Here is a 14192-nt window from a genome sequence, read left to right on the forward strand (position 1 = left end):
GAGGCAGAGTAGGCACTGAAGAAGCAAACAAGTGCTCTGTGTGGTTTTTAATGGACTTTAGAGACATACTCTAATTTCTAAAACAGCAAAAGGAAAACTAAATTATCACTGACTATTAATTCTTTATTTCATAAAGGAAATGTATAAAACTGTTACTAATCACCATTAGGGAAGATGTGTCTGAAAGATGTAATGTAAAAATCAAACCAGAAACTACTCTTCAAGTAATGTTGTATGTTAGTACTTTAGAGAAACAGTAATGCTGCTTTTACATGGAAATTTCCTTTAAAAAAGAAGAGGTGTTCTTACCTGAGAGAGTCCAGGGGACGATGCATGTCCCGGGGGCGTTGCCGCAAGACTTGGATGCCCCTTGTTTATTTCATGAGCTGAGTAAGGGGAGGGGGTCGGGGGTCCGGGCTGTCTTGCTACTTGTGTTACCTGTGGGGAAAGCAATATTTAGTATGAGTACTATATTAGCAAGTTCAATTGGAAAAATTTTGATGAACTGACCTATTTTTAAAAATTTTCCGCCTCACAACATATACTAAAACAAGAGCAAAAATGACTAAAGGAATATTTTTAAATGAAGCATTAAAATGCTTATGGGGAGGGGCCTCCCCGGTGACGCAGCGGTTGAGCGCTGGGTTGCGAAGCTGCCGCAGCCTCTGCAGCGCCGGTTCAATCCCCGGCTGCTCCCGGCCACCGGAGGAGGGTCCCACATGGCGCGCAACCTCTCCCTGCCGCCCGCTGCTCCCCTCAGCAGTGTACTTCAGTCCTTCTGCCTGCTCTGCTCCCGCTCTGGCTCTGGTGAATTCTTACCTCCACGCTTCTGACTGTACCCAGTGCTTGTATAAACAAAACAAACAAACAAATAATAAATAAATAAAAAAACATGCCTCTATAAAAAAAAAAAAAAAAATGCTTATGGGGAAAAAAAAACATGAATTATGTTCATCAAAATAGCCTGTAACATAATTTTAAATCAAAAACCTTAAAGGAAAAAATATGCTACGTGAAAGATGCCTAACTTTAAACTATACAGTGTTATTTATATGACATTTTGTAAGAAAGACCAAATAGAGAGATAAATGAGTGCAAGGTGAAGATGATGACTACAAATGGGATACAAGAAAATGTGAGTGAGTGACATATCTCTTGTCTTAATTATAGTGGGGATTATATAATTTTGTCAAAACTTACAAAACTGTACAAGGGGTGATTTTTACTTAATAGAAAGTATACCTCAACACATCTGCTGCAAAATAGGGAAAGTCACTTACAAAGTGTAATCTCATTTTGCAGTTTAAAAAAGCATGTGTTTTCACTGCTCACAACGGTATCAAAGTAGAAATAAGGGCCTCCCCGGCGGCGCAGCAGGTTGAGCGCCACGCTGTAAAGCTGCCTGCAGCCTCTGCAGTACGGGTTCAATTCCCGGTAAGCAGGGGAGAAACCCACATGGCGTGGCAGACCTCTCCTGCCTTGCCCGCTGCTCCCCTCAGCAGTGTTTTCCATCTGTCTGTTCTGTTCCCTGCTCTGTCGTCTGGTGGATTCTCTCACCCTCCCGCACCTCTGGCTGTACCCCAGTTCTTATATAAATAAATCTTCCCAAAAAAAAAAAAAAAACTTAGAAATCAGCCACAAAAACAAAGCAAGAAAAACCTCAATATGTGGAGACTGAATAACATACCACTAAATGACTATTTGGTTAACAAGAAGAAATTTTAAAATACCAGGAGACAGACAAAAATAAGACACAGGTACCAGAAACTATGGAATGCAGCAAAAGTAGTACTAAGAGGGATGTGTATATATAGCACTATAGGCCCACCAAGAAACAATACAGATCTCAAATAACCTTACACTTTTAGGAACTAGAGAAAAACAAAATCAAAAGGCAAGAAGATGAAAGAAATAATAAAAATTTGAGAACTAAATGAAATAGAAATTTAAAAATTCAAAAGAGCAATGAAGCCAAAAGCAACAGCTATGGTCACAAAGAAGAAAAAAAAAAAGAAAACTCTGATAAACAGAATCAGAAATGAAAAGAGGAAAAGCTAAAACACACATCTCAGAAACACAGAGAATTATAAGAGAACTTCATGAACATCTATATGCTGATAAAGTGGATAACGTAAAAGAAACAAACAATTTTTGGAAGCATGCCACCTTCTGAGAATAAGCCAAGAAGTAGAATAACTTGCAGAACTGAGCCTACCAGTTGGGGACGGGAAAGGTGGAAAACAAAGCGGGGTGGGTGGCTCAGTGGACTGTAGGAGCAACCATGGTGCCTTTATGGTGGGGGTGGTGTAGTAACCTCTGAAGAGGTGTGACTTGGTAACTCTGATTCACATATGGTGCTGTATACCAACATTACCTCAATAAAAAATAATACGATTAAAAATAAATACACATTCTGTGGCCCAGCGCAGCAGTTGAGCGCTGGGTTGCAAAGCTGCCCGCAGCCTCTGCAGCACCGGTTCAATCCCCGGCCGCCGGGTGAGGGTCCCACATGGCGCGCAGACCTTTCCTGTGGCCCGCTGCTCCCCTCAGCAGTGTACTTTGTCCATCTGCCTGTTCTGCTCCCTGCTCTGGCTCTGGTGAATTCTCTCACCCTCCCGTGCTTCTGACTGTACCCAGTGCTTGTATAAATAAATAAATCTTTAAAATAAAATAAAATAAAATTTATTAAAATAAATAAATAAATACACATGTACATCCATATATTTCTGTACTGAAGCTACCCGCAACCACTGCAACAAGAGTTTTGTCCCCAGCAAGGGAGAAACCCACACGGAGCAGCAGACCTCTCCTGTCACGCCCACTGCTCCCCTCAGCAGTGCATTTCAGCTGATCTGCCTATTCTGTTCTCCACTGTGTCTCTGGTGAATTTTCTCAGCCCCCACACATCTGGCCTGTACCCCAGTTCTTATATGCATACACAAATAAATCTTTTTTAAAAATAATTAAAAAAATAATAAATAAGAAAGCTTGAAATTTATAAACCAGGAGCAAAACACAAACCTAAAATTTATTTTGAATAATCACTGTCTAGCTATGGAATCAATATGATTTGTCTCTCTACTTACAATGATGAGTCACACTGGACTGCAAGAAAAGACCAATATGTCAGCCCTAGAAGTCCTTCATCCTACTCATCTAACCTGAACTTCAGATCATGGCATTGTCCAACACAATAACAAACTATAGGCTCACCATTTCTGTCTTAGGTTACTACATTTTAAAGAAGGAGATCTTAGAGGGATGTAAAAATGATTAGAGATAAATTTTGGAGATTACAAAAAATGGAAGGTACTAATATTTCTACCTATAAACATCAAGTTCATGATAATCTTTATTTTTAAATATATATTTATATGTTTTATAAAGATATTTATAATAGGGCCTCCCCGGTGGCGCAGAGGTTGAGTGCTGGGTTGCGAAGCTGCCCGCAGCCTCTGCAGCGCCGGTTCTGTCCCCGGTTGCTCCCCGGCCACCGGAGGAGGGTCCCACATGGCGCGCAGACCTCTCCTGCCGCCCGCTGCTCCCCTCAGCAGTGTGCTTTGGTCCTTCTGCCTGCTCTGCTCCCCGCCCTGGCTCTGGTGAATTCTCTCACCCTCCCGTGCTTCTGACTATACCCAGTGCTTGTGTAAATAAATAAATAAATCTTTTAAAAAAAAAAAAAATTTATAATATATATTTAAATATATCTAAATTATTAAGTATTGAAATTATTTATTTTTAAAATAGATCATTTGATTTGGTAGCTAGAGCATCTGTAAGCTTGGAGCACATGAGTGTAGTATATGTGTGCAAACCCAATGACTGTTTTAGAATATAAATATTATTAAGAAGAAATGAGTTTTAGGTGAGTTTTAACATCAAAGGAATTTTATGAAGCTGATGACACATATGCTCATTAATTCATTTATATCTGCCTTGCTGCTATGCCCACAAAACAAATTAGCAAAAATACGGAACTTCAAGCAAATAAAGAAACCGCCACTGAAAATAAATGAAATTAAAATGTAACACTGAATCATGGAGTAGCGAAAAAAAGGTCTAATTCTGGTTCTATAACGAACCAAATATTTATAAGGGCATGAGTACTAATTCTGGAAGGGATGTCCATACTCTTGAAAGTCAGATTTTCTATAGTATTCCTAATATAATTTAGGTTCAGATAGCACAAAGGACACAATCCCGAGAGACAAGATTGGCACCATACCTAAAATTACATTTGGATTAGACACAGAGATGCTTTCCCCAAGATTTAGTCTGTTTTATTCAAAGGCCACATGGGAACTCTTGAGACTCTCACAAGAAAGATTCATGAAAATTATCATTTCCTTTCAAAATAGAGCTGACAACAAAAACGGAGATCAAGGACAGCCTGTGAAGGGGATGACTAAGTGGTGATGAGCAGGGAGGGGCTGATTCACTGTATGCCTTTCTACATAACTTGTTTTTTAAAGGCCATATGTATGCCACTGCTCCTTTTTCATTAAATATGTAGATACACGTTATTCAACTATTTAAGGATCACCATAAAGAAATTACCAAGGTAACAAAGGCAAGGATGTTCACTGTAAGATTAAGGATAAAAGCAAGAACATAAAATAACAAAATGTCTATCCTAACCCAAAAACCTAAATAGCCCAAATGTAAAAGAAACACTGTTACCTATAAACAGCTCCACCTCTAGAAGTGCTTTATTTCTCCAACATAGTAAAAATCTTATGATGTAATTCCGTATTTAACTACACATTGTCCACTAAATGATGGTTAGCATTATATTGACATGAAATGCTAAATATAACACACTAAGATAAATATGCTAATACAAGCAGCTCATGTAAGTATGAACTTTTAAGTTATATATGCTTGGGCCTCCCTGGTGGCGCAAGGGGTTAAGCACAGCATTGTGAAGCTATCCACAGTCACTGCAAGAGTTCCATCCCCAGCCAGGGAGCAACCCACATGGCACAGCAGACCTCTCCTGCCTCGCCTGCTGCTCCACTCAGCAGTGTGTTTCAGTAATCTGCCTGTTCTGCTCCCCCCCTCTGTCTCTGGTAAATCCTCTCACCCCCTGCACTTCTGGCCTGCACCCCAGTTCTTATATGCATAAATAAATCTTTTTTTTAAAGTTATATATGCTCAATTTTTAAAGTTACATATGTGTATTTTTTATACATGTACTGAAAAATATGAAGTACCTGGAAGAACTCACCCTACATACAAGTATTTCTCTGAGACATAAGATAAAGGCTGACTTTCACTTTTTCACAATTTTATTTTCTGATTTTTTTTAATTAATTGGTATTTAGAAAATATTTAAAGCTGTAAGTTGGCTGTGTGAAAGTATTTTTACAGTTAAAAATACGTAACTCGGGCCTCACCGGTGGCGCAGCTGGTTGAGCATAGAGCTGTGAAGCTGTCTACAGCCTCTGCAGTGCGGGTGTTATTCCCAGCCCGCCAGGGAGATTCCCACATGGCATGGCAGACCTCTCCTGTCACGCCCGCTGCTCCCCTCAGCAGTGCTTTCTGTCTGTCTGCCTGTTCTGCTCCCCAATCTGTCTCTGGTGAATCCTCTCACCCTCCCACGCCTCTAGCCTATACCCCAGCTAGTGTGTAAATAAAAAATAAATCTAAAAAAAAAAAAAAGGTACTCATTGGAAAAAATGGGTAATCACATCTTTAAAACATTCAGGAAGGCCTTTTTTTTAAAAAATGAGCGTTGCTTATAATATAGTTTTTAAAATCAGGATATGAAATTGTGATACACTGATTACATATTATTTTTTAACAGCAAACAACTGCAAGAAATGTCAAAATGAATGGCATAACCCTTTTGACAGGAAGTTCATGGATCATTATTTTCCTATTATATTTTTTCTGAGCTTCTTTTATTTATTTATTTATTTATTTATTTTTACAATTTTTTTTAAAGATTTATTTATGCATACAAGAACTGGGGTATAGGCCAGAGATGCCAGGGGGAGGCGAGGGGTGAGAGGATTCACCAGAGACAGAGTGGGGAGCAGAACAGGCAGACTGACTGAAATATACTACTGAGGGGAGACAGGAGAGGTCTGCTTCGCCATGTGGGATGCTCCCTGGCCGGCCAGGGATCGAACTCATGTTGCAGAGGCTGCGGATTGCTTCCTAGTGCGGTGCTTAACCCCTTGCGCCACCAGGGAGGCCCCACATTATTTTTATAGTGAACAAAATCTGCTATTTAAAAGTTGTTAGGTTTCCAATTGGCCTATAAAATTCTACTTAAGCCAATGATGTCGCTGAGGAAGACAAGGTTCACGTTATCATCTGTGCCCCAGCAGCCACTTGGAGTAATTATCTGTGGTTCTCATTATCTGTTTGTCCCCTTATAGTCCTTATGAACAGAGACAGCTAAAGAAATTCCACAGCCTTCTATTGATCGTTCTGCTTTCCACATGACAATTAAGCAACCACAGAATGACAAAATGGATCAAGATGCTAATTCTTCACAATCTCTTGCCTATAGAATTCTCTTGACAGCCAGAATGTGCTTTTAAGAGATAAAAAGGGAAACACATGAAGTAGAATTTAAATGTCTCCATGTCTATCAAAGCTTACTGCAAAAAATGACCTCTCTCTTCATGGCACCAACTTTATGGCCATAATAAATCTGTGTCTTGAAATAATGTTGTTTCTTTATCCTTAAACCAATTACAACTCAATTTACTACAAAATTACTTATGGCAATCCAATTTTCTAATACTCACTTTAAATCGGTCTCTAGTAGTTGTTTTGTTTTTAACAAGGATACACATAACATTTTGTAAAATGGCCCTGAAGGGAATATACCAAAATTTAAAGAAACACATTTTCAAGTTCTCAACCATTATCGTGCTTGATTATTGTTTCTACTATTTTCCTATCTGAGAAACTCAAGCCATTTATAGCCGACATTTAAAAACAGAACCCTCTTTACATCTTTAAGGTCAATACTTCTTTGAAGAAGGAAAAAAAATGAGTGAATACATATTTAAATAATATTTTAATTAGGCATGGGAATTTTACATTTAATGAACAAACTGACATTAAAAATTAACAAGGAATCTTAACTTTCATAAATGTCATTACTCAGCAGACACCAAAATAAACAGACTCAGATTTTTAAATAACCAGGATATAAATGAGATCTAAAATTATAAATGTTTTAAAAAAAAAAAAAGTTAATTTAAGATGGTCAGGTAGGTAAAATCTTAATAAGGTATCTTTCATTCATACACAATTTATGAAGTAACATCATATATACTACACACTTAACTAACCTTCAAATAAGTACTGGCTTGATTGTTGTTGTTCACATGTAATTATTACTTTTGAGGAATAATGACTAAAGCATCCCTCACACATTCCTGATAAATGTTCTAAGGAGAAACATAAATCAGGCTAAAGCAAATAGATTAAAAAAAGAAAAATCAAGACTAAAACAGATAACATGATGACATTACAAAAGTTGAGTCCTATTTTTTATTATCAGCAAAGAACCTATCTAAAATTGGCTGACAGAGGGCATAAAGTCTACATATTAAGACATAAAAAGTAAAAATCTCCTGATTGCATAATTTTTGTGACTAATCAGGAGTCTTTTTGCCTTTCAAGGAATTTAACCAACTCAACTAAAGTGACATCCAGCACCATATGCTGAGGAAGTGAACTGAGGAATTTATTGTGTGAAAGAAAAAATATGCTAATGAACCTAGAGCCTAAAGGAATAATAACCAATACATAATCTTGGGGTTGAGAAAAAGGGAAACAAAGAATGTCAAAGCATCTGGGTCAACCACCACCCTACTCAGTTAATGTGCAGTAACTAAGCAATTACTAAGAACGGAAACAACTGACCAAAAAGCAGAGACTATCATATTGAACGGTAACTACTGCCCAGAATTCCTTCTCCTTACTGAATAAGCACAATATATAATTTATACACGCATTTTTTAAGTATGATGCAGTTTTATTTTTAAAAATATATTTAGATGCTTGTGAAGTATCTGGAAGGATATGTAAGAATTGGTAACAGTAGTTATTTTTAAGTGGCGGGGGGATCTGACTCTCCTGATTTTTTTGTACTGAGCATGTATTTCTTTTACAATCAGGAAAATAGGAAAGAGAGAATGTGTGTGAGGGAATGAGAGGATGCAAATAAGGTAGCAGTGTTTATTATTCTGCCTTAGAGGATGCAAAAGACTGCTTGGAAGTCCAGAACCAGTGGCCGCCCAGCCATAAATGAACAATGGCTACACTGCTCAGCTCTTATCCGCCCCCATTATTCCTACCCTTTCTACACACTCCCTGGAACCTTGCATCCACTTTTCCACCCGCCACCCCAACTGCCTGCACACGTATTTTTAATTGAAGGACTACTACATACATGGCAGTAACCTTAAAACAACAGATGTCAAATTTTATCTAACTCAAAATTAAATTCAAAACCTTGAACTGATAACAATTCATGCAGGGCCCTCCCTGGTGACACAGGATTTCCTCAGTGCTAATTAAGCTATCGCCAGTCGCTGTGGCCTAAGCCACAGGGTGCAGCAGACCTCTCCTCTCTCGCCTGCTACTCCCCTCAGCAGTGTTTCAGTAAATCCACCTGTTCTGCTCCCCACTCTGTCTCTGGTGAATCCTCTCACACTACCCCCCGCCCCACACCTCTGGTCTACACCCCAGATCTTGTATGCACAAATAAAATTAAATCTAAAAAAAAAAAAAGGAAATTTCATGTAAACTGTACCAGGCACTGTGATCTCACAGGATTTTGATGATCTTTAAAGTACTAAGTTTATAACCTTAACAACATACCTGTTCTTTCACTTAGTGATTACCTTTCTAGAAAGGTAGTCTATGAAAATAATCCAAAATACAGAAAAAGTTTTAAATTCAAGTAAGTTATTTCTGACAGCAAAAACAGGAAACTAAATAAATAAATGAACTTGATGTTTAACTTCCCAGCAAAATAATGCTGACATATATTAATTTTTCTCAGCAAAAATCCTGCTCCTCACCCAGTGTTCATCTCTATTAGTACCACAATCATCCAATAGTTCAAGTCATGATTCATGACATCATCATTTACTCTTCTTTCACATCCCACATTAAGCTACCATCACAACCTACAGACTCTATTTTTTAAATAAACACAAAATCCTACTACTCATCTTTTGTACTGCCACCGCCTTAGAGCAAGTCACCATCATCTTTTGCTGTAACACTACAATGACCCCTTAACTGGTCTCTTTTTCCACTTCAATACCACTACCAGCTGCTCTCATCACATTCTACTTTTCATATAGTAATTACAGTGGCTTTTTAAAATGAAATTTAGATATATCAGCAAGTTTCCAGGTTTTTTTCCATCACATCTAGATTAAAATCCAAAATCTTTATCATAACCTATAGTGCCTCACATAATCTGATGCTCCAGCTACATCTCAGAATTCTATCTCCAACCTCTCTACTCTGGCCACCCTGGCTTCACTGCAGGTCTAGGACGGCAATAAGCATGTAGCTATCTTTGGACCTTTGCACTGCTGTTCCTTCTACTAGAAATGCTCTTTCCTTAGAACCTGGCAGGGCTCACTCCCTAATTTCTTAGGTTTCTATTTAAATGCTATTTTTTTTAAAGATTTATTTATTTATGCATACAAGAACTGGCGCACAGGCCAGAGGTGTGGGGGGGCGGGGGGCGGTGGTAAGAGATTTCACCAGAGACAGAGTGGGGAACAGAACAGACAGATAGACCGAAATACACTGCTGAGGGGAGCAGCAGGCGAGTCAGGATAGGTCTACTGAGCCATGTGCGTTGCTCCCTGGCCTGCTGGGGGATCGAACTCGTGCTGCAGAGGCTGTGGAAGCTTCATAGGTTGCATCTTAACCCCTTGCATCACCAGGGAGGTCCTAAATGCTATTTTTTCCACAGAAAACTTCCCTTAGAGACCTAACTAAAGTAAGATGTTCTGTTAGTCATTCTCTACACCTGTATCCCAAATCTCACTTTCATCAAGGCACATATTATACGTCAAGGTGCATGCGCACACAGCATGTATTTATCATCATTCTATCTCACAAAAAGGTAAGCTCCATACAACTAAGGTTTTAGTTTGGTCACTACACTAATATTCCCAACACCTACAAGAATGTCTGACACACATTAAAATCTTAATATTTCACAAATGATGAATATTAAATTCTTAAAACAATATACAACTATTTATTATTTAAGAAATGTTTTGAACATTTTGGAAAGGCTAATAATATAATGTGACAAATTAGACCAAAATAACATAGAAACACACGCACAAAAACAAAGGAAACTATACCAAAATATGGTTATAGTAGTTGTCTCCAGAAAGCCCTCAAATTTACTAGAAATTTTCATTTTCTCCTTTTACCTAATCTTAAAAATAATTCAATGGTAAAGGTACATTCTTATGGAAAAAAATTTATTTTAAGAGTAATATTTTGATAGAAATTATGCTGCCCTTAAGCGTAGTACTTTTTTTATTAAGCATTTTTTATTTTCTTATATTGTTGTTTATTTTGTGTGACAGTTGAATTCTCCAGTCCTATGAAGTATCCATAATTCTCCCACCACCAAATTACCCATCAACTATCACCACAGTCCTTTGTGTTCTTACCTCCCCTATTTTGACCCATCTCCCTTTTCCTCCCCTGCTGTATGCCTCAGTTCCTAGCTTACCTGCAAGTTTTGTCTCTTTTTTTTGTTTTGTTTTTTGACCCTTTGTTCGGTTTCCTATATTCCTCCTGTAAGTGAAAACATTCTAATTTTTCTTTTTCCTTCTGACTTATTTCACTGAGCATACTCCCTTCTACTTCCATCCATGTTGCTGTGAATGGCACGAGTTTATCATTTTTTTACTGAAGCTGAACAGCATCAACTGTGTATATATACAACACAGCTTCTTGAGCCATTTGTCTGTTTCGGGGCATTTAGGTTTCCATATCTAGCTATTATAAAAAAGTACTGCGATAAACATAAGCACGCAAGTTTCCTTTGAAATTAATGAAGTTCAGTACGAGGCAAGTTTCCTTTGAAATTCACCATACACTTGAAGTCTCAATGTACTTTAGAATAATCAGTAGCTTCTAACCTAAGAATTCAGTACTATAAGCAAACTCTAACCTAAAATAAGTTTGTACCAGAGAAAAAATTTAAAGGTTCTTTTCAATGTGAACTGAAGATTCCCTATTACTAGAGTGACCAGATTATCATCCAAACTAAATCCATTTTAAGTGCTAATAGAGGGGATGCACAAAGTAATTAACAGGTGCTTGGTGCTTGATTCACAAGTTTATAAACTGACACTTGTTATAGGGAAAACCAGGAAACATGATCATCTTACCCGTTATGTGCATGATAAAGTTCTAAGTCTTTAAAATGAGCTTAAAACTTCCAAAACTCACTGAACTCTACTTCTCCTACAAATCTAATATCCATGCCATACTGGAGTGACTATTAGCCATTCCACTAACCATGCCTCTGAACCTTTACTTCCTAGGAGTCCTTTTCTTCCCTTCCCTGCCTAGAGAAATCCTATACCTTCCAACTCAGTATCACTTCCTCAAAAAAGAGACTTCTTCCTTCTAGCATGTTTGTATCTTTAATCAAAGGTTCTTAATTTGGCATTTATAAATGGCCTGATAGATAGCAGTGAAATGCTGAAGTATATGTAAACACTGGATAGATGTTCTTTTTTGAGAAAGCATTATGGATATTTTCAGATTCTAAAAGCAATTCATAATCCAAAAGGGTAAGAATCACATTTTATCACTTTACAATTATTTACTCATCTTTCTCACTATACTGTGGCTTTAAAGCTCCTTGTCTATATTCCTAGAAATAAACTGTGAAGAACTAAATACTAAAGAGAGATTCTGACTCCCCAATTCTGCTTCAATTCCCACAGGTTCACTTGAAATCTGGTGCTAAATTTATTACCTTCATCATCTAACTTGTAAGTTTCCCTCCACTCATGAATTTGAGTCAATCAATTAACATGAAAAATTAAGTTTCCTCTCATTAAGATAAATAATCTTCCCCCAAACTTTCTGCAATTTTAAATGCTATCAGAAAAGGAAAAAGTAGGGCCTCCCCGGTGGCGCAGCAGGTTGAGCGCAGCGCCATGAAGCTGTCCACAGCCTTTGCAGCGCCATTTCGATTCCCGGCCAGCCAGGGAGATTCCAGCATGCCGCAGCAGACCTCTCCTGTCTTGCCTGCTGCTCCCCTCAGCAGTGCTTTCGGTCCATCTGCCTGTTCTGCTCCCCGCTCTGTCTCTGGTGAATTCTCTCACCCTTCCACACCTCTGGCCTATATCTCAGCTCTTGTGTATTTTAATAAATCTTTAAAAAAAAAAAAATTTAGTTTAAAAATTCAATTTTTAGTGTAAGAAAAAAGTACCCAAAAAGAAAATTAAAACTCAGTGTATTGTAAGAATCACAAAACAAGACCTGAGGTGGATATTTATGGAAAGAGAAAAAAAAAAAGACAGGTTTACAAGCCTCTCTATCGCAACTCAATGTTTGTTTCACTTCCTCTCCTTAAATTAACATGATGGGGGAAAAGGGCTATCCCAACTTCTATTATATACATCTAGTTCTATTCGGGATTTTATTGGACCTTTTGCCACAAATCTATCAAGTGTCAGTCAAGCAAATATCACCTGTAATATCTACAGTTCTCACAAGAAAGCAGACACACAACATAAGCATTCTGCAGTACTTACCGTGCTGTACACAGCAGAGACAGTAGGGGTGAAGATTCTATCCTCAAGAGGTTGCTGCACAGGTCCTCTAGGAATTCTAGAAGAGTGAGTTAAGGATCAGAGAACTCAAAAATCGATTGCCTTAAAAGTAAGAGAAAATTACCTCCACAAAATTCTGTCAATGACCCAAGCTTTGTGAGCCAATTAGCAGGGTTACAGCCTGACTTCTCCACAGAAACTAGAAAACAAAGTATTTCAAATTTCCTAATGTGACTAGATCAATCTCTCCAAAAGTGATTCCCACAATAAACATTCCAAGGAAACTCAAAACAAATGAAATTATACAGTAAACATTCAAAATTTAGGCCCATGATGAGAATCTACCACCTGTACTTTATACAGAAAAAAAGACTAAAGAAGTGTAAGTAGGACAATCAGGGACTAATTTACCACAGTGGAAACTGCTGACCGAAGCCCACTTGCTCTGCTAACATGCAGAATTAGCAAATGATTGTTTCCTTGTTTCTCTACTCCGTATCTACCCGCAAAGCCCCACTCTTGTTTGAAAGAGGCCCTCCAGATCATTTAACTCAAAACATTTCAGCATGTTGTCGGGACATTCTATTAAAAGATAGAAGAGTATCATGTTACTTACTTTCAATATTGAAAGTTTTAAGTTCTTCTGGTAAGATGATATTTTACCTCTTTAAAAAAATGACAACCAAGACTAGCACCTAAAGATCACTAACAATTCTCTCCAGATGGTAAGATTATAGAACTGTATTATGTGCTTTTAGTACAACAAATATAAATTTGTGCGATTTATTTTTTTAATTTTTTTTAGAGATTTATTTATTTATGCATACAAGAGCTGGGGTACAGGCCAGAGATGCGGGGATGGGAGGTGGGGAGGTGAGATGATTCACCAGAGACAGAGTGGGGAACAGAGCAGGCAGACTGACTGAAATACACTGCTGAGGGGAGCAGTGGGTGAGACAGGAGAGGTCTGCTGCACCATGTGGGTAGCGCCCTGGCCGGCCAGGGATGAAACTTGTGCTGCAGACGCTGTGGATCGATTCATAGTGTGGTGCTTAACCCCTTGCGCCACCAGGGAGGCTCCTATTTTTTTAATTCTATATATTTTTTACATCATTAAATTTGTGTAATTTAAATGTATTTTAAAAATAATTATAAACATAGTAAACATGAACTGAAATACAATCCTTCCTTCAACCTAAAAAAAATTTAATGAACCAAGTAAGTGTCAAAACCAATGTTATCTTCATGAAAAAAAATTTTTAAAACTACTTCATATTTCTCATATATTCCTTTTTAACAATGAAAGTGTGGAAGACAAAGTGACAGCTGCAAGTAATGATTTTATATGAATGATAAGTTGCAGAAGTCTGAAAAAATCATTAG

At 37.9% G+C, this 14192-nt stretch overlaps 1 protein-coding gene across 9 annotated transcripts in view; it reads right to left on the minus strand.

The window, feature by feature from the left end:
- EIF4G3 (eukaryotic translation initiation factor 4 gamma 3) overlaps positions 1 to 14192 on the minus strand; it is a 233278-nt gene that overhangs the window by 160992 nt on the left and 58094 nt on the right. For 8 of the 9 annotated variants that reach the window (XM_037501173.2, XM_054690849.1, XM_054690847.1 and 5 more), the window contains 2 exons: positions 12792 to 12867; positions 310 to 438 (listed from right to left, as the gene is read on the minus strand). The gene's annotated coding sequence lies outside the window, so the exon portion shown is untranslated. Of the gene's footprint in view, positions 1 to 309; positions 439 to 10747; positions 10767 to 12791; positions 12868 to 14192 lie in introns of those variants that run through there. The other variant, XM_054690850.1, reaches the window with a different exon arrangement.

This window comes from Talpa occidentalis, unplaced genomic scaffold (genome assembly GCF_014898055.3).
Source record: "Talpa occidentalis isolate TD23 unplaced genomic scaffold, MPIMG_talOcc4v2.1 talOcc4.9, whole genome shotgun sequence".
In the NCBI taxonomy this organism is placed as follows: Eukaryota; Metazoa; Chordata; class Mammalia; order Eulipotyphla; family Talpidae; genus Talpa; species Talpa occidentalis.